This window comes from Desmodus rotundus, chromosome 7 (assembly GCF_022682495.2).
Source record: "Desmodus rotundus isolate HL8 chromosome 7, HLdesRot8A.1, whole genome shotgun sequence".
In the NCBI taxonomy this organism is placed as follows: Eukaryota; Metazoa; Chordata; class Mammalia; order Chiroptera; family Phyllostomidae; genus Desmodus; species Desmodus rotundus.
Window position 1 is genome coordinate 28,628,498 of NC_071393.1, and position 20,944 is coordinate 28,649,441.

Genomic DNA, 20,944 nt, shown 5'->3' on the forward strand with positions numbered 1-20,944 from the left:
GAATGTACGTACCTATAAATAAGTTTGCATATGTGTTGTATGTGGCAGGGGGGAAGGAAGAAAGAGAGAGAGATGGTTATAGATAAAGTTAAAGGAAGTCTTAAGGAAGCAACATGTAAATAAATGCTAATTAGTATATTGTGAACTAAGAGCCAATGTAAAGATAAAAAGAATATTAAGGATGTCCTGGGATTGACCTAAATCAGGGCCTTGAAGGTTCCATTGAGTTCACTTCTGTCATTACATAGTGACTTAGTGCCCTGAAAGAGCTAATGCAACTTTAACCATCCCCCACTACACGCAGGTCAGAGTGGGGCTTTGGGGAAGACTAATCTAGCTGTTTAAATATCACATCACTCCTAAGGTGCTGGGCTCACTCACATTCCTCCCACAACTGTTGGCAGATGACAGATCAATAGGCAAACAGTGACTCTATGTACACTATGTACACACAGAGAGGGCACCTGAGCACACCAGGAAGGAAAAGAGATGGCAGAGAGGGAGAAGACAGCCAAAGAGCAGAGTCAAAGACAGAAATCATAGCAGGAGCAGAACAGTGTTCTCCCCTCTGAAGGGCTAGGGGCTAGGGACTTTGTACTAAACACTGCCATACTCCTGGGGCCTCAGTGTCAGAGGGAGAAGAAGAGCAGCAGAAGATGCCACAAAACAACTACCTTCTTATATGAGCAACATCAGGGGAGGAAGACAAGGCCCCCATCAAAACAAGAGAGTATGTGGGGCAGACACTGAAAGGTGTTTGAGAATAGAAGACGAGCCCATAATGGACCAGGGCCAGCCACGGTGAAGTGAGGACCACAGATTTGCAGAGCCCCATGTCTGCTGCATGTTTGTTTGTTAGTGGGGCGCAATTCTGGTCCTTAAATCCAAATCCAGATGGCTTCAAGGGGAGGGACACTAACTTCCACTGGTTTACATCAATCATCTTGCTGGATCATATATCCAGATACTTCAGATCCCTTTTCTATTCAAAGAAAGATCCAGAAGGAATTTGAGTGATCTCTACCACTAAGTTTCTACTATGTTCCCATGTCCATTCTCTTGATTTGGACTCATATTTGATATACATAGATAAAATTAAAATGTATCCAGGTACATCAGGTTTGTGGGTTCAGGACTGAAGGCTCTTAGCCTGCCTTCTCTAAGACTGCAATTGGACAGCTTTGCATAGATAGTCAGGAACATTAAGTGGTGAGATTCTTCAAATCTCAGAACAGGGGCTGGAATTCGGACACCAGGCACTACCAGAAACACAAGTGTTCAAACATTTGAATCAAATAACCTGTAGCCAATTACCCGCTTCGTATTCAGACTTCTGATCTCCTCAAGCAAGTGTGGATCGGCTGATCACATTGCAGTCAAGATGGGCTGGATTGGAGTGTTGGGTTGGGCCTCCCCAACTCTGTCAGGAAACAAAGGGGAGGATTAACATCAAGAACAGAAAGAACAAAAGTGCTTTCAGTCCCCCAGCCCCCACCTTACCACACCCTAACTCTTAGGATTTTAGTTCTTTTCACAAGAAGTCATTGAGCACCTATGAATTTCAGATCCCAGGAGAAGGTCCAGCAGCAGAGAAGATGATGCATAGAGAGGGCTCTGGCGCCTGGCAGACTTGCGGGTTTGGAACCACAAGATCAGCCTCAGACTTCCGGCTGCTAGGTGCTGAGCACTCAGAGCCTCGTGGAGCTGGGGGCTGTGAACAGGAGAAGGCGTCTGATACTTACAACCCATAGGTGTTGTTTCTCCCTCTTTGGCCACCACGTTTGCTCTTTCTCTGAAATATCGTTTCTTTGGAAAGCCATGAGAGTCTTTCTCAAGTTTTGAATCACCATAGGTTATTTTGCAGTGAGTGGATGGAGAGAGGAGGAAAAAAAAATCTGTTACCAGCTCAAGTACATTTTGCTCTGTTAATCAGCATTTTAAAAAATTATCTTTTCCATTCCATAGAGAAGTTGGCAGAGGCTCCCAACTGTTTTGAGAAAATGTAACCACCAGACCATCTGGGGCTGACATTTTCAACATGGCAGTCAGGAGAGCTCTTCTCAGAAGCTCCACGGATGATCAGGAGCACGCGCTTCTGTGGGGTCCCACCGGGGGAAGCAGGGCTGTGCGGAAGCTTCTTCTACACAGGCAAGCTCGGAACTGAGCCCTCTGCCCCACCCCCATCTCTCGGGGGCTCCCTCTCCTACCCCTTCCCTGCCCCAGAGATGCATGGGCTGAGAGGTTGTATCTTGTAATATTAGTAATGGGTATTGACTCTGAGAATATCCAAACATCCTCCAAGTTTGAAAACCCATTTTTATTAAATAAAACTTAAGACCAAGAGAGACTTAAGTGAAAGCACATGTATACGTCTACATGTGAAGCAGGAGTGATTGCTTAGCTAACAAGACGGGGGAACTAAGATTTCTTAATAACTAGGTCAGCCAAGGGCAGTTAGGGGAATTACAGAGAACAGCTTAGAATCACTGGGAAGTCCATCCAGGCCTCCAGAACACTTGCAGAGCCCAAGTTCACCTAAGAGTTATTACTGATACTGAAGTCGGATGTCTCAGTGCTGCAGACCTCAGCCTATCAACCACGAAGCAGTCCTCCATGGACGTCAGCTGTCCCACACCAAAACGCAGATGACTGACCACCTCCTTTAATTATTTTCCCGGCAAACCACCATGTAAGCATTTGGGTTCATGCCACAAACTTCACACAGGTGAGACATTCTTTAACCAGCCACATTTTCCAAAAAGCAAGGACTTTACCTTTGTCTTCGTCACTAGCTTTCATCTTTTCCTTGCAAAATTAATGCAATTTGGAACCAGAGCTAGATGATTCCTGGGAAAACCACTACACATGAGCTCAATACCCTGCACCTGCGCTCACTACCCACTCAGTCCTTGACCGTAAGCCATTGGTCACAGGGATACAAGAAAAGACCAAAGTAAATCCAAACAAATTAAACCAGATGTATCACAAATATGTGTTTTCATGCTGAGATGATAGAGGCTTCACTCTAAGGTAATAGTTGCAAATTATAATTAGAAAGCAATCTGTTCAAGAAATATGTGTTGGGTATCTGTGCTGTGTTGTATCCAGGACTGTTTCAGGGGTTGGGGTAGCTGAGACACGGCCCCTGCATAAGAACTCACCATCCAAGAGGGCAGACTCCAAGAGAGTCAACACATCGGTGGGCTGAAAGTGTGAAGGAAGCTTGTGCAGCAAAGACGAAATGTCTTCCTAAACTGGGCGGGGGGTTGGGGCGGGTTGCCACTGGCTTGTAAAGGAAGAGCAGAGGGTGCTTAAACCAAGAAATAAAGGAGGGAAGATCCAGACAAAGAGAAGACCCACTGGGTTGTGTCAGGGGTGCCAAATAGCGTGAACTTCAAGTAGTTAGAAAGCAATAAAAAAAATAGAGTGTCTGTGGAAGGGTGACGGGAAGGAAGGGAGGCCACCAAGACAAATATGGAAGGGTCCTCCTTGTGCCCTAAAAGCTAAGGCGCTGAATAGTATCTACTGAGGTATTTGCATATGGAAAGCCATGGCCAGCCTTTGAGAGATTCTTCAATACTGGAGTTGTAAACACAGATTTTGTTCAGAAAGGTCATGTTAGAGCCTGGAGGAGGTGGGATTCCAGATGTGCCAAGAGCAGGAGCTGGAAGAGCGGTGGTGAGACTACAGGGGAGGTCTGTGCAACAATCAAACCTGGGTTGACCCTCCTCATCCCTTTCTATCAGCCGCTCCCCTCACCCAGCCCCTGCAGACCACTTATCTGTTTTCTGTCCCTATAGTTTTGCCTTTTCCAGGTGCCAAATTAATGGAATTATACAGTCACAGGCTTTTTGAGTCTGACTTCCTTCACTTATTGTAATGCACTTCAGTTTCATCCACATTGTTAGATGTATCACTAGGTTCTTCCTTTTTATTGCTGAGTTTTTATTTATTCATTCCCTGGATGAAGGACGTTTGGGTCATTTCCAATTTTTTGGACATTATAAATAGAGTGGCTATAAATATTCACATGCAGGTTTTATGTAAACATGGCTTTTCTTCTAACTTGGGCAAATACCTAGGATAGGGACTGCTAAGTTGTATGTTTAATTTTACTTTAAAATTTCCCCATTCTTTTTCAAAAAGACTGTACTGTTTTGCATTTCCAAAAAAAAAAAAAAATGTGTAAGACTTCCAGATGTTCCACACTTGGAATTATAAGTTTGTTGATGTTTTTAGGCAAAGTAATAAGTACATAGTTGTACGCATTTTCCTGAGATTCATGATGTTGAATACCTTTTTTTTCACTGCAAATATTGGTTTGACACACAATAGTCACTAAGTAAATATTTGTCATATAAATAAATCAATGTCACCATTATCATTATTTTTATCGTCTTCATTTCTTCAAGAAGGGATGAGAAATTGAACCAAAGCAGTGATAGTTGTTTAAAAGAAATTTTAAGGAGAAAGAAGCTTCAGATCTTCATGATTAAATGTGAGGATGAATGAGAATGCATCTACCATAATCCCCTAGTTTCTGGATTAGGCAGTTGGTTGATAGGATGCCAGTTTGTGAGATAAGGGACATAGGAATAGGAGCAGGTTGGCAAAAAAGGTGTTCATTCCAGTTTGGAAATGGTGAGCCTGAGAAGATCCTGGGCCATCAAGGAAACGTGTCCTGGTGGCCACCGCGGGAGCCTTGTCTTGTTTACTGCTGAGCTCCTAGCACTGACAGCAGTACCCAGCATGAAGGTACTTACAGCAGTACCCAGCATGGAGGTGGAGATGTAAGTTTAGGGAGTGATAGCTTATCTTACTGAGTACATATCTTTTCTTATTTCTCACAGCATCCCCATAGAAGAAGCCATAAATAGGATGTGCCTTTCAGAAGATTGACTTTCCCAGGCTCACAGTGTTAACTAGTAGTTTGCCAAGACTTGAACTCATACCCGTTAAGGCCCATTTTTATCATTTACTGAAAAGTATTTTTTAAAATGCCAGTTAGAAATGGGCACCCCTTCTGGGAAGATGCAACTTCCTGGGGCAGATGGTGCTGAGCTGAACCTCTGAGTTGCCTAGCGGAGCACAGGTTGCCTCTGTCTCCCCCTCACCCCTCAGACAAGGGCCCTTGTGCAGGGACACAGCCACACCTGGGGGCCTAGCCTCTCCCGCCAACCCCTGCACCTCTTCTACGGCATCATGCTGTTTCTACCTCCACTGGTCAGCAAACATGAGCCTGTTGATACACAGCCAAGCCTCACGTACATGTTAATATAGGTTATTAACTTATACAGAAGCTTCAACTTACAAACCTCCCCAGGTATAAATATATCCACTCTAAGTTATGTTTGCATCACCTCTGAGGTGTTTTATGATCATTATCTATTTCATAAAGCCTTTCAAATGCAAAAATAACAAGCATGTTGGATATGGTACTAAGAAGAGACAAGCAGACACAGTGAAATGAAGTTTATATTACCTTGATGGCTAGGTATCGCTGCTCATAAATACCACATTAGATTCACACCCTAAATTGTCTATAAATATAGCAGCTTTTGCATGTGCATTATAAACTAAAATGATTACATCATATCTTTAAATCTGTACATAAATTTAAATTTTGTAATAAGGCAGAGACCTGGTCAGGCTTTCATTTCTTTACCTTCTCACTCCCTCACTGCAGGGGAGGAGGCAGGTAACACAGAGCTAGGCCATGTGGGTGCAGACGGTGGCTGAAGAGGAGATCAAATATAGATTTGTCCTAGAAGTCCTAACCCTTCCACACCAAGGGACCCTGACCCAGTAGAGAATGGGTAAAAAGCACAAGCTCTCAAGGGCTAGGAAATTCATTGATCAACCTGTCCTGGCTTTTGAGATGTCAACCATTTGTGTATTAAAGTTTATGTGTGTGGAGTGAAGAAAGAGGTAACAATAAAATAAGAGCTAACATATAGGACTTACTTGTGCCATACACTGTCCTAAAAAGCTTTATACATATTAACTCACTTAATGTCTACAGCAACACTATCAGGTCTATATTATTAGCAACCCCATTTCACAGATGAGGGAACTGAGGCATGGAGAAATAACGATCACACAAAGCTAATAAATGGTGGAATCAGTATTCCAACCAGGCAGTCTGTTAGAGTCCACACAATCGCTTCTGCACCCTTCTGCCTCTGGAGAGGAGGTGTTTGTGTCTGTTCATGTACATTTCCACACATATATCTTGATGGGTTTGTATAAAATCAAACCTGAGGCAGCTGGAAATACCTGTGAAAAACAAATTCTGCCCCCTCACTGTGCCTTAAAGAAAAGGGAGAAAATCTCCATTTCATCTGTCACATGGAAGAGAACCTTGTGATGTTGGAAATCAAAGTCGTCCCTTACACAAGGCAGAACACTTCAAGGAGTAAAAAGAGGGCCGTCCTCCCATCAGACAGAATAGACCCAAGTGCGAATTCCAATGGCCTCAGTGACAAAGAGAAAATTAACGCACCCACTGCCAGCCTGCTGCCCCCTGACCAGGGGCCTATTGTTGTGGGGAGGAAAGGCACATCCTTGAGTACCAGCTTTTGACGCACTCCAACCTGAACTTGAGCGCTTTTGGGAGTCAAGGACTGGCCCTTCTACACAGCCCTTCTCCTCCCTTTCTCTTTCTTTAGAATGTCTGACTGTTGCAGCCTCTGTAATATGAGAAGGGACATCCTGGGCTCTTTAAATACAGCGTAGCACATGGGCCTCATTGCTGGGACACAGAAAAATTGTTTTCTCAGCAAGAGGCCCCTTTCTGGTAAACACGGAGCTTATAGATGGTTTGATGTTATCCAGGTGCCTTTTCTTTAAACTTAGTGCTGAGTGGATAATCCAGTCCACTTGGCCACCTCCTCTGCTAGCCAGATCCTCATGCCCTCTGGGGAGTTGACATGCAGTCCAAGGGTTCCAAGTACTTTAATTTCAAGGCTCCAACTTCTTTGCAGAGTTTAAAGGTGGTTGATAACCCTGAGATGCAAGGATAGGATCCAGGCCTCCAAAATGGCCCTGACTCTCAGACTCACAGACACCTTTGGGTCCACACGTGATGCCCAGTTGGAACCTGGGAGGTCCTCCACTGGCTCCCTCCTGGGTTATTATCCAGCCAGCCATGCAATGCTGTGCTGAGAAGCATCCCAGCATGAAGAGCTAGAGGGAATGGGAATCTCAAGGTCTGTGTCTGGTGCATGCTCTCTTTCCACTGTGCAGCATTAGAAATTAACCCTTCCTATATCCAATTAAAATGCTATGAAAGCCAGCCTGCTGTTAGGTCACACTCAGAAAACTCAACAGCCCTCAAGAGGCAAAGGGTAAAGTTCCCATTTCTGTGAAAATGCCAGACAGGTAGGTGAGACCTGAGCTGCCTCACTTCTACACTGCCACTACCTCTAATGAGTCACTAAGCCCTGGGAAAGGGAGGGGGGGGCGGGTAGGGCACAAATTAAGGATTTTCCTGGGTCAGCAAGTTACCAACCATGTTGCTAACCAAACTGACCAATCCAATCCTCTACTTCGAGACAGAATCCTATATCAAAAAGTTGCACAATATTTAAGGGATCTGCATGATTCCTTAAACTCTCTAGGAAAGGACAACCCTTGGCAACCCATGTCGATGGTTTCTCAAAGGGCATTCTGACACCCGTTCCATTTCGGTGGGAGCTCTAGACACCCAGGTGGTCTGCTTTCTAACACCCATTGACCCTACTGGCTTCTGTGGCCCTCTCAACCCTGCGGTGTAGAGTAAAGGAGAAGCAACCTGACCTGAACTGCCCAGAGGGTTAGCAATTTAAGAAAATGAATGCTGGATTGTGTCCAGGGTATGTTTTCTTTACCTTTCAGCTGTTCCCCTCCCGGAAGGCACCATGCGGGACAGTTTGTGACATGTCAACTCATTTAATGCTATTGTCATAAAAAAAATACTTATGAGATTCTGACAGACACTCCAATAAAACCTTACAACAAGTCATATCTAAAGCTTCTTTGTTTCTTCCAGATGCCACTTCAAACATGAACTCTACCAACCTCTCAGAAGGTCAAGTTCTGTGTTGCCCTTCTTCAGCAGGAGGTCAGAGAGTTAAAGGATGAAGGAGACCTGGAAACTAAAACACACTGACAAGAAATAAGTTTTATATGTGACTCTGCACCGGTATGTTTTTCTATGTCATTCTGCATATGTATATGTTAAATTGGAATCTTTTGGGTGTCTACAAAGAAGAAGCAAGTTTGAGAGGATAGTTTCCTGTATACAGAGCAATGATCCCTGATATTCCAGATCCCATTGACAGCCTCATATTTTTGTACCTACTTCTTTTTCCTATTTCTATAAAATGGATATAACTCTTTGATAGCATACAAGTCAGAATGCCAATCATAATCTCAATTTAGCACAAAAAATGTAGAAATTTTTAACCTGCCTGCTTCTCTGAATTTGTTCCTGTCTAAGCTCTTTTCTCCCCATGGGGGAAAAAAATTTTAAAGTTCACCTCTCCTATCATGTCATCCAGCTTTTACTTAGGTCAGATGAAGGGGTGTCTCTGCAACCAGTTTTCCTCTGAGTGTTTTAAACACCCCATGACTTAGCAGCAGCATCCTTCAATCTTTGTCTTTCAAGATGCTTTACAGGGATAAATAATCCTGTTACCAGAGAAAAATAACAACAGCAGGAGAGATAAATGAAGAAGTATGAGACTCAGATATGAAAGAAGATGGGGAGCCAATGAGGGAGAAATATGCAACACGGTGATTGCAGGTGGCAAAAATGACCGAAAGACTTTGATCTCAACATTAAATTAGGAATCCAAGACCCTGAGGATGATCAAGTAAGCTCAGAGGAGTGAAGGCATCAAAAGTTGGGATACGAAGGCTTCCTTTAGTCCTGACATATGAGGTGATAATGTGGTAGAATGAATAAGGGCTCGGGTATTAGACTAGCCCAAGTTTGAAGTCAAGTCCTACCGCTTGCCAGCCATGTGTATGAAGTCATTTTCCCACTCCTGTTCTATGCTTCGAGAACCACCATGATGGTATCTGGATGCTGGAGAGAAAATTGGTTCACAGCAGGTGAGACCAGTTCCCAGATTTATGTTTTTCTACTGAGTACAATTCATGAGAATAAGAAACTCCATAAAACCGTAGTGCTAACATGCAAAAGATAGAGAAAATGGCAAATTCTCTGCTTCGTCATCTATCTCTTGACTTCACTTTGCCATATGTTAATTTTCCCCTTTGATTTTATAATATCACACTGATGCCACGTTTTCTTTCTCTTTCCCACCTCCTCATGGTCTCTCTCTTCCCTTATTTTATATACTCTAGGCTTTTGTGGTGGCCTGCCTCAAAAATAACCCCTGTGTAGAATTCACAACCTCGTGTGGTCCTCTCTCCTCCCACAAGGAGCAGGGCTGACCTATGTAAACCAATAGGATGCTGCAGACATTACAGTATGTGACTTCTGAGGCTTGGTCATGAAAACTGTGTAGCTTCTGCTTTGTTCTCTCTTACATCATTCACTCTGCAGGGATCCAGCTGGCATGTTGTGAGTACACTCATGAAACAACACTATGGGAAGGTCCATCTGGCAAGGAATGAGGCATCCTATGAACATCTTACATGAGTAAGAGCAATAGATCCATCTTGGAAATCGATCTCTAGCCTTTACTGAGCCTTCAGATGATGAAGGCTACCCCAGCCTACAGTTTGCAACCTCTTCACTCACATGCCCGTTGCCTGGGCTGGGATGGCTGGAAGTGCTAGAAGCTGGTTGAGCATCTCTCTCTCTCTCTCTCTCTCTCTCTCTCACACACACACACCTTTTATATGGCTAGCATTTTCTTCTTTACAGCCCAGAAGTCTTAGGGAAATCAAACTTATGTTGTCACTGAATTGTTCTATTCATCCTAAGACAAGTCTTCTACGAGGCTTAAGAAAAAGCTGCAAATTTTCTTATGATCTAACCTCATAAGCTCCACTATATCCACTGGGAAACCAAGTTACTAAGGCCAGTACAAACTCAAAGGAAGGGTAAAAACAGACTCCACCTCAGTGGGCGTGGTATGTACAAGAAAGGAAGGCAGTAATGGTGGCCATCTTGGAGGCAGGCTGGCCCAGACCACCTTTAAGCTTCAACAATGCAGGGCCCTCCCTCATGCAAAATACACTCACCCTGTCCCAAGGCCAACATAATTTTATATGGTTACAGAAACAGTTCAAAATTCAGGAGTTTATCTGAGTAAGATTCAGGTGCAAATAAGCCTCCTTTGGAACAACTCCTTGAGTACACTTTCTTTTGACCTAAAGACCTGTGAAATAAACAGTTACCTGCCCACCCACCCACCCCAAACATATACTGGTGGGACAGGCATTAAACAAGTACAATATATACTACTGTTTCAAATGAGGAGAAATAGGTGGTAGATAAGAGTCACTGTTTCACAGCAATTTTGAAATTCCATTGGGTACATGTTGCTAGTTCCTTGGTTGGGACTCAGTCCTACTCCTCAGAAAATAATTCTTCATTCTTTCCTCTGGGCTCTTGGTTTCATCCTCTGAATTTTCTTTTCATTTCCATTAGAAATGGCCCTTGTTCTACACTAAATAGACTTCTCACTTTCTTAGTGCTCACAGAAGATTGGGAAGTAAAGGTTTTTTTCTATACTGCTTCTGTTCCTTTGAGTCCAAGCTGACATAATTCCTTTAAAAAATGCATATTCCTCCTGTATATCAAATTAAAATCCACTCGCTTACAGAAAAGCCATAGTATTTTTTTTCTTTCTGAGGCAGCCCCTTTTTCCTTTTCTCCATTGTTCTCTCAGTCAAATGCTGCGGGATAGTGCTCTTCAGGTTATTAGATACCTTTATCTAGCTTGAAGTGTCCACAAGATATTCTTTTCAGATTCTTTCTTAGCAAATAAAGTCTGAGAGGCACAGACTTAAAATTCTTAGAAGCCCCACAAGACATTCCTTTACATCTTTCGGAGGTCTCAACAAAAGGCCATAAAGCTTTGAGGCCTTCACTCTAAAACCATATTTTATGCATAACACTTTTGATTGTCTCTCTTCCTTGAGAGCATTTCTAGTTTGAGCAGTGTTTGCTGGGAGAGATTGGGGATAACATTTTTTTTTTAACCTATTAAGCCACAGTTCACTTATAATTCTCAATTTGCTTGAAACTAAATAGTTCCTTCTTTTGTTGATCTTCACTCCTATTTTATAACAGGCATCTAGAAAAGAAAAAAAAAACAGTTGCCACCTTTTACTTTTTGCCTGCAAATCTCTCTGGCCAGATTCATGAGTTTACTTGGTACTCTTTCCTTTTTTCCATATTATCACACATGACTCTGTCATCAAAATTTCCATTGCATGTATAGTAAGTGCTCCTTATGCTCTAATCTCCAGCAACATTTTCTCCCCTGTCTTTCAAGTACTCGCCAACAGTATCTTTGAGGCCTTTTCAGATTTCACTAACAAAATCCTTGTGGATATTCCAATTTCCACTCACTGCCCAGTCCAAAAGCAAATGCCATATGGTTTAAGTTTATGTTCTAGCAGCACCTCACTTTGAAGTACAAAATTCTGTTCCAGTTATCAACTTCTTCTTTAAAAATATCTCAAAACTTACCCAACTCACTATAATACTATGGAAATTAAGACAGTGTGTTATTGGTAAAAAAACACACAAATAGGTTAATGGAACAGAATAGAGAGCCCAGAATAGACCCAGGTAAATATAGTCAATTAACCTTTGATGAAGGAGCAAGGGCAATACAGTAGAACAAAAAAAAAATAGTCTTTCAATAAATGGTGCTAGAATAACTAGACATCTACATGCAAAAAAATAATGAATCTAGACATAGATCGTACACCCTTCACAAAACAACTCAAAATGAATTAGAGACATAAATGGAAAACAAAAAACTATAAAACTCCTAGAAGATAATGTAGGAGAAAATTTAGACGGCCTTGAATATATCTATGGCTTTTTAGATACAACACCAAAGTCAAAATCTTAAAAGAAACAGTTGATAAGCTGAACTTCATTAAAATTAAAATTTCTTGTACTGCAAAAGACAATGTCAAGAAAAAAATCAAATAAAATCCTAGAAGAAAACAGAGGCGGTAAAATCTGTGACATTTCTCTTAGCAATATTTTTCTGATACATCTCTTTGAGCAAGGGAAACAGAATAAACAAACGGGCCTAAACTACATCAAGCTATAAAGGTTTTGTACAGCAAATAAAACCATAAATAAAATGAAAAGACAACCTACTGAATGGGAGAACATATTCACTAATGATATATCCAATAAGGGGTCAATATCCAAAATTTATAAAGAACTCAAAATACTCAACACCAAAAAAAAAAAGAAAAAGAAAAATCCAATTAAAAATGGGCAGAGGCTCTGAATAGACACTTCTCCAAGGAAGACATACAAATGACCAATGCACATAAGAAAATATTGACATCATTGGCTGTCAGAGAAATGGAAATTAAAACCACAATGGGATATCATCTCATACCTGCCAGAGGGCTATTAGCAATAAATCCACAAATGACAAGTGTGTACAATGATGTGGAGGAAAGGGAACCCTTGCGCACTAGTGGTGGGAATGCAGGTTGGTGTAGTCACTGTGGAAAATAGTATGGAGATTCCTTAAAAAAATTAAAAATGGAAATGCCTCATTGTGGGGGGCGTTCCGCCCACAGGAACCCCACCCTGGCCTCCACGGATGAGAATAAGTCTACCAAGACATGATCTGCTTGGGGAGGAAAGGTGGCTGATCTCTCAAAGGAGAAGGGCCAAGAGCCTTTTCCTCAAAGGGTTTTTATTGGGTTCAATTTGCACAGGAATACAGGTGCAAATCATTGCCAGCAGTAAGGATCAAACAATAGATAACAAAGAACTCTGAGGGCTTATTCTGAGTCAGGGTAAGTTAGCTAAAGGGCTATAAGACTTTGGGAAACAAACTCATTTCAGGCTTGTACCCTTATCATTTAAATTGAGGGTGTTAGCAAAGCAGGTTTCACAGGATTTTATGCATTCTTTCTTAGGCCTGATAGCCCCAGGGAACCTGCCCTTTCCAGCACAGGACTGCACCACCCTCTGTCATTGTTTCAGGCTTAAGTCAGGCAGGGAAAGTAAGGCAGCCAAGAGATTAGGAGACATCTTGCAGACAGAATGAGGACTCGGGCTATGTCAAAGCCAAGAGGCGAGGGTCCATCACCCCCTTTTTCTATAGCCCCCCAAGTCCTTCCTTGTGGGCCTCTTCATGATCATGCCTGTCTTAGGTCGTCCCTCCCTTGAGGAATCCTACCCATCATTGGCTAACTGGTCAGGCTCAGGGCAAAGCAGGGTAAAGTAAAGTGGGCAAGGGCGGCGCCCCTGCCTGGGAGATAAGCTTTGTCTCCTTAGTGTCTTATGGTCCCAAGGTCTCTCACTCAGCCTTAGACATGGGGGGTTTACAGCTTCTGAAACCAGGCAGGGTGGTTCCCAACACCTCATGACCCAGCAATTCTACTTCTGGGTATTTATCCAAAAAAACCCAAAACACTAACTTGAAAGAATATATGCACTCATATGTTCATCGTAGCATTATTTACAATAGCCAAGATATGGAAGCAACTCAATTGCCCGTCAGTAAACTAAGTGGACAAAAAAGCAATGATACACACATACAATGGAATATTACTCACCCATAAAAACATAAAATCTTACCATTGGAGATAGCATGGGTGAATCTAGGGGGTATTATGCTTGCTGAAATAAGTCAGAGAAAGACAAATACCATACAATTTTACTGAATATGTAGACTCCAAAGAACAAAATAAACACAATTAAAACAGACTCAGACACAGAGAACGAACTGGTGGTTGCCAGATGGGAGTGGGCTTGAGGGCCTGGGTAATAGAGGTGAAGGGACTAAAAAGTACACATTGGGCCCTGGCTGGCGTGGCTTGGTTGGGCTTCCTCCCACAACCCAAAAGGTTTCGATTCCCAGTTAGACACCTGCCTAGGTTGCTGGTTTGGTTCTGGTTGGAGCACGTTAGAAAAGCAACCAATCAACTTTTCTCTCTCACACTGATGTTTCTCTCGCCCTCTTTTTCCCTCCCATCCCCTCTATCTAAAATTAATAACATGTCTTTGGGTGAGGATAAAAAAAAAGTACAAATTGGTAATTACAAAATAGTGACAGGGATGTAAAGTACAGCATAGGGCAGGGGTCCCCAACCTCTGGGCCACAGACTGGTACCAGTCTGGACCTGTTAGGAACCAGTCTGCACAACAAGAGGTGAGCTTGAAAGTAATGCACTTGAATAAATCCAAAACCACCCCCACCCCGTCCATGGGAAAATTGTCTTTCACAAAACCGGTCCCAGTGCCAAGAACGTTGGGGATCACTGGCACAGGGGATATAGTTACTAATACTGTGATAACTATGTATGGTGTCAAGTGAGTACTGGAAATATCAGTGGGAACACTTTGGAAAGTATATGATTGTCTATACACTATGCTGCACACCTGAACCAATACAAAATGATATTGGAAAAAAAAAAGACAATGTCCAGAGAATGAGAAGACAAGCCAAAATCTCAGGAAAAATGCTTGCAAAAGACACATCTAATAAAGTACTGTTTTAATATACAAAAAAAAATCTTAAAATTCAACAGTAAAAATAACAACCTGATTTTAAACTATGCCAAAGCACTTAGATACCTCACTAAAGATATACAAATGACAAATAAGTATAGGAAAACATATTCCACATGGTATGTCATTAGAGAAATAAAAATTTTTTAAAAATAACTGTTAGCCTTGGCTGTGTAGCTCAGTTGGTTAGATCATCCCTATATGCCAGGGTGTGGGTTCAATCCCTGGTCAGGGCACATACAAGAAGCAACCAATGAATGCATAAGTAAGTGAAACAATAAATCAAAAAGTCAGGTCTCTCTCTCCCTCTCAATCTCTCTCAAAATTAATAAATAAAGTGATTTTTTAAAGAACTATGAGATACCACTACATGTATACTAGAGTTGCCAAACTCTGGAACACTGACACCACCAAAGGCCAAGAGGGTGTAGAGCAACAGGAACTCTCATACAGTACTGTTGGGAGTGTGAAATTGTACAGCCACTTTGGAAGACTGGACCACTCTGGTTGGGAATGTTAACAATGATGGAGATCAGGAGTGGAGGCAGGCAGGAGTCAGAAATATCCATTCCCCTCATTTTGGCTGTGAACTTCAAACTGCTTTAAAAAATAGCCTTATAAAAAATTATCCCAAAACTTAGTAAGTAAAAACAACATTTTTTTGCTTATGGCTCTCAGAGTTGATGAGTTTACTTTATTAGCTCTCATACAGCGAATCTTTCACATAGCTGTAGTCAAATGGCAATTGAAAGCAGAGTCATCCAAAATGTTCTTCACTCTTGTACTTGGCATGAGAAACTGAAACAGAGGTTTGCTGGGCATCCCTCTCCCTCCACATAGCTTTTCCACGTGGCTTTACTGGGCTTCCTCCTATCATAGCCTCCTCAGGGTAGCTGCACTTTTTAAATGATGGCTGGCTTTTTTGGAGTGATTGTTCCAGGAGCTGCAGACAAACCACACCAGAGGCCTACTTCCACAGTACTAGCAGCCTTACCATCTCTGCATTTTTTTACAATGTTTTTAGGTGAAAACAAATAATGCAAAACAAAGAAAAAAAACACATTGGGTCATTTATTAACTAGTTACAAAAAATTGATAAATTTTTTACTATGTAGTCCTTTAGTAGCTATTTGAATATTTAAATTGTGGCCTGAATACCAGTAGCACCCGCATTACCTGGAGATTTATTAGAAATGCTGTTCTCACTCCACACCCAGACCTGCAGGATCTATAGACTTGGCATTTCGATAAAGCCTACAGGTAATTTGCACACTAGTTCCACTAACACTTGAGAAGCACTTGTTTGTGATTTTCCTCAAATCATAAAAGAGGACTGTAACCATGAAGTGTTCAAAACCATTGAGGTTAAGTAAACAGGTACTATTTATTTAAATTTATTCACAATATTAACACTTTATATTATTGTTCTTTATTTATTCTTGTATTTGCTTGCTTATATTTGGGAATATTTCTCTTCAGCATGAAGAAAACCTTTTAGTCATTATTTTAGCGTACCTTTGCTGTTAACAAATTATCTCAGATTTTGTTTGTTTGTTAATATCTTTATTGAGTTTTCAAAGAATAATTTTCTAAATCTATTATTTTAGGTTGACAGTGTTATTTAGGGGCTTGTTTGTTATTTTGGCATATTAATGATGTTCTATTGCTTTCTGCCTTTCATTGTTTCTGTTTAAAAGTCAGTGTATTTTCTTCTTGCTCCTTTAAAGTTAGTGTACTTTTCCTTAGGTTTTAAGATTTTCATTTTATTTTTAATTTTCTGTAGTTTTACTCTAATGATCCTAGGTTTCTTTGTATTTATTCTGCTTGAGGTTCACAGAGATTCTTGAATTTTTGATTTGCTGCCTTTCATCAGTTTGGAATAAAATATTAAATATTTAAATATGTTTCTAACATATTCTAGTTCTCTTCTACTTGTGGAACTACATTATTTTAAGTTTGCTGTGTCTAATATGTTTTTTAATCTCTTTTCTGTATTTTGATATTATTTTTGTTACCTCACATTTTCTCCTCTGCTATGTCAAATCTAATGTGAAACTTATCTATTGAATTCTTAATTTCAGTGATTGTAATTTTTAGTTCTAGAATTTAAATTTGATTTTTTTAGTTATCTTTTTTTCCAAAGCTTTTATGTATTCATTTTCAGAGAGAGGGGGAGGGAGGGAGAAAGAGGAGAGAAACATCAATGTGTGGTTGTGTCTTGCACATCCCCTACTGGGGACCTTACCTGCAGCCCAGGCATGTGATCTGACTGGGAATTGAACCAGTGATCCTTTGGTTTGCAGGCCAGCGCTCAATGCACTGAGCCATATCAGCTCATTTTTTCGGTTATCTTACATTATACCTTCTTATTTTAAAATAGTTTAAGATTCACAAAAAGTTGCAAGAATAGTAGAGAACTCCCATAAAACTGATAATAATATTTTATATTACCAAATACATTATCAAAACCAGACAATAATGTTGAAACAATGCTATTAACTATTAATAAAGTAAAGAAGTTATTCAGATTGTGAGTGTGCATGGGGATATCTGTGAAATTTTTTAATGTGTGTAGATTTGAGTAACTATAACCTCAACATTTGATTTTCTTAAGTTTAAAGTTCTCTCTTGAAACTTATTTTGTCCCTCATTTCCAGCTATTTTCTTCAACATTTTAAATATAGTTTTTTTTTTTAATTCTTGTTTGATAAGACCTAGAGATTATTTGAATATTGGAATTATCTATTTTGCCTGTTTTTTTCTTGTTGATTTTTAGTTCTGTTTATTGGCAGGCTTGATAATATTTTGCCAAGTGTATCACACCAAAAATAATAAATTGTAGCAGCTCTACATGACGTTATGTTCTTCCTGAAATGGTTTGCCCTTTCCTCTGCTAGACAGAGTCTGAAGCTGGTACATTAACACATCTCCTTAAGGAGAGATTACAGTTTTGCTTGGGCTCTATATACCTTTTCCCGGAGATTCTACCAGGTACTATTAACACTAGTGTGTCTTGGACTCTAATTCTTGCTGCCTTTACATTATAGGATAATTAAAGTCTATGTTCTATTTTGCAAAGTCTTTCTGCTAAGGTTTCATGGTCTCCTGAAATCTAAGATTTCAGCAAAAACTAGCCAAGTTTTAGGCTTTATACTTCAGCTTTCTCTTATGATCCAGGCCCCTCAAATCTCTAATTTTTGTTTCTCCATCCCCGAAAGACTGCCAAACATCTTGCCTGTTTCTGTGCATCTTAGCAGCGGTCATCTGCTGAAAACCATCCTCCAAATTCTTAGCCCCTTGTTTAAGCCCAGAATCAGCAAATGCCCTGAGGGAAAAAAAAGAGTTGCAGACTGTGAATCACAGCCCTGAGATTTCCTTCTTTGGGGTATTGTGGACGCCTGAGTATTTTTCTGATGTCTTCAAATAGATGTTTTTTACTTGAAATTTTAAGTTGTTTTTAGAAAGAGCACTGTTCTGCTACAAACAAATCTATCGTATCACATTCTGGAAATCCAGAATTACTTGACTCTAGATTTTACATTTTTATGGATGTTGTGAGAAAAAAGGCATTATAATAAACAAGAAACATAAATTAAACAAGACAATTTCAGAGGATGTAAATCCTGTGACAGAAATTCTGAGGTAGTAAAAGGTCTCACCTCTGAGGAAAGTGCATCTTGGAAAGTGCCTTGACTTCTTGTTGTGGAGTGAATGTCTGTGTCTCCCCAAAAATCCTGTATTGAAATTCCCAAGGTGATGGTGTCTGGAGGCGGAAGCTTTGGGAAGTAATTAGGCCATGGTGGGATTAGTGCCCTTATAAAGGAGACCGCAGAGAGCCCTGGCACCCCCTCTACCATGTGAGGACACGGTGAGAAGGCAGCTGTCTATCAGCCAGGGAGGGGGCCTTCACCAGACATGGAATGAATATGCAGATGCCTTGACCTTGGAATCTCCAGCCTCCAGAATGATGAGAAATAAATTCCTGTTGTTTAAAATCCACCCCACGTATGGTATTCTGTTTTAACAGCACAAATCTACTAAGATAATTATTGAAGAAAAGCTTTTAGTGTCCCCATTTTACAGACGAAAACATCTTCATCTTTGGGGCACCATTGTTCACTCCTCAGCAGTCAGACTGGGCAGAGGAAAACTCAGGTAACAAGATATCAGGAAAGGGCCTCTCAACCTGACCCATAACCATCAGAGATTACACACCTCAGCACAAAGGACCCTACTAACCCAAATCAGAAAAGAAAAAAAAGTCTTCCAAGACTTTTCCATTACATACATTTAGTGTCCACTGGGAAAAATACTCACTGGAGGGCACTTTGGTAAATGAAGCTTCCTAGGTCTGCCTTGAGCAAGTGAGGGAGCCATCCGTTCTGAAGCCTGCTCAGCTGCCGTAACTCATGCTTCTCCCTAATTCAGATGGGCTGGGGAAGCTGGGCCCTGGAAGCAAGCTTTCCCCACCACTGCACTTTGCTCAGCTCTCTGCCGTACATTATTTCCAAAGCATTAAGCAGCCTGCAACTCGAGAATCCTGCCATTGGGTGACATCTGTAACATCTGACATCATTTAGAAGACACTGCAAGGGTAAAGGAGCACTTTTTTGAACAGAGACATAAATAATTCTAAGGAAGAAATTAAGTTAAAAGGCTTTTCTTTCCCTGAATGGATTTGCAGAATTTGGCTTCCCAGCCAGGCTGCTGTGAGGTCTATTTCAGGGAGTGCAAGAGGTAACTGAGCAGTTGACACTGAGGCATGAGGTGCTATGCAGAAAAGGGACAAAAAGAGAACTTCCAGCTGTCAGGATGCACTGTGACCCTCCAGAGAACAGGAGATGCAGTGTGTAGCATAATTATACTTCTGGGGACCTTTAGTGTCAATAGCAAATGGAAAGGGGACAGATTCTGGGTGTCTGTTCAGGATGGAAAGCCTCTTAATCTCTATAGATGTTTATCAAGATCTTGGGAAACTGCACATGACCATCTCCTGCCAAAACACTCCCAAACATTCTTCTCCTTATCCTCCCCACTTGGCAGGATTAGGAAAGGCTGAGTTTGTCTTCCCAAAGTCAGCATCCATGCTAGGAAAAGTTGAAAAGAATTAAGAGTCTCAGCTTCTTTCTAAAACTTACTGAAACTGCTACCAGACCTTTGGCAATAACAAGAATTCCCATTTCTTCTCAACTCTGGCTCTTAGCACAGAGTGGTGCTGAAAGGAGGCATTCCATGGAAACCTTCCAAGGATTGTCAGGTCTACCATCTGAGGCTGCCCGGATTTAGGGTGTAAGAGGGACTGCATATGAGCAACAGAAGCCAACCTCTTGCCTCCCACCACAAGCCAGTCTCAGCCACGTGCATTGAGCAGAGGCTGCAGCACAGAGTAGGCATTAGGAAGGAACAACAAGACACCCCACATCCTCCATTCCCCAATCTCCACAAAAGAAGGGTGTGCAGTAGGCTGAGTTAGAATTCTAGAATGCTGGTACTGGAAGGGGCCTTATGCTTTAAGGATCAACTGAAGATTATTTATTTTGCAGATGAGGATGCTGTTTCTTCAGACTGCACAGCTACTTAGCAACAGAGACATAAATTCTGTAAAGACCTAGAGCATAAAGATTTATTCATCACAGTACCTACAATGCCTAACAAGTACCAGCACAGAGTAGGTGTCTACTATGGTCCAGACCTGTACTAAGGCGCAGGAGGTATAAAGAGATGGATACAATACAGCCCCAGCCAACGAGGCACATACCACCTAGTGGGAAACATAGGCATATAACATAAAATTATAAAGCAATGTTTTGTTCATGCTTCCATAAACATGTAAATAAGGTACCCAGTAGGATATTTATTTCCAGGGGAAATAAATATTGTTGCTTATGACTTTCCAATAACTAAGCACTTAGTATTCCAGAATAGGCATTGAGAATAAAATAATAGTGAATGAGATATAGTCCCTGCCCTAAAAGAGCTTACTATCTAGTTCAAACAATAGAATTAATTCCAATACTTTGTAGTAAATGGGGACAAGAGTAAGTACAGGGCACCTTGGGAACACATGGGAAGGGCATATCCCCAGGCTAAGGGGAGGCAGGAAAAGATTTCCAATGAATATGATACGTAAGTTGAAATGAACAGTGAGTAGAATTTAGCCAAGTGAAGGCAAGGGAGGATGCAGATGAGCCAAAAGACATCCTAGGAAGTAGAAGGTGTATGGTTAAAGCTTGACATATTTATGATAAAGCACAAACTTTCAAA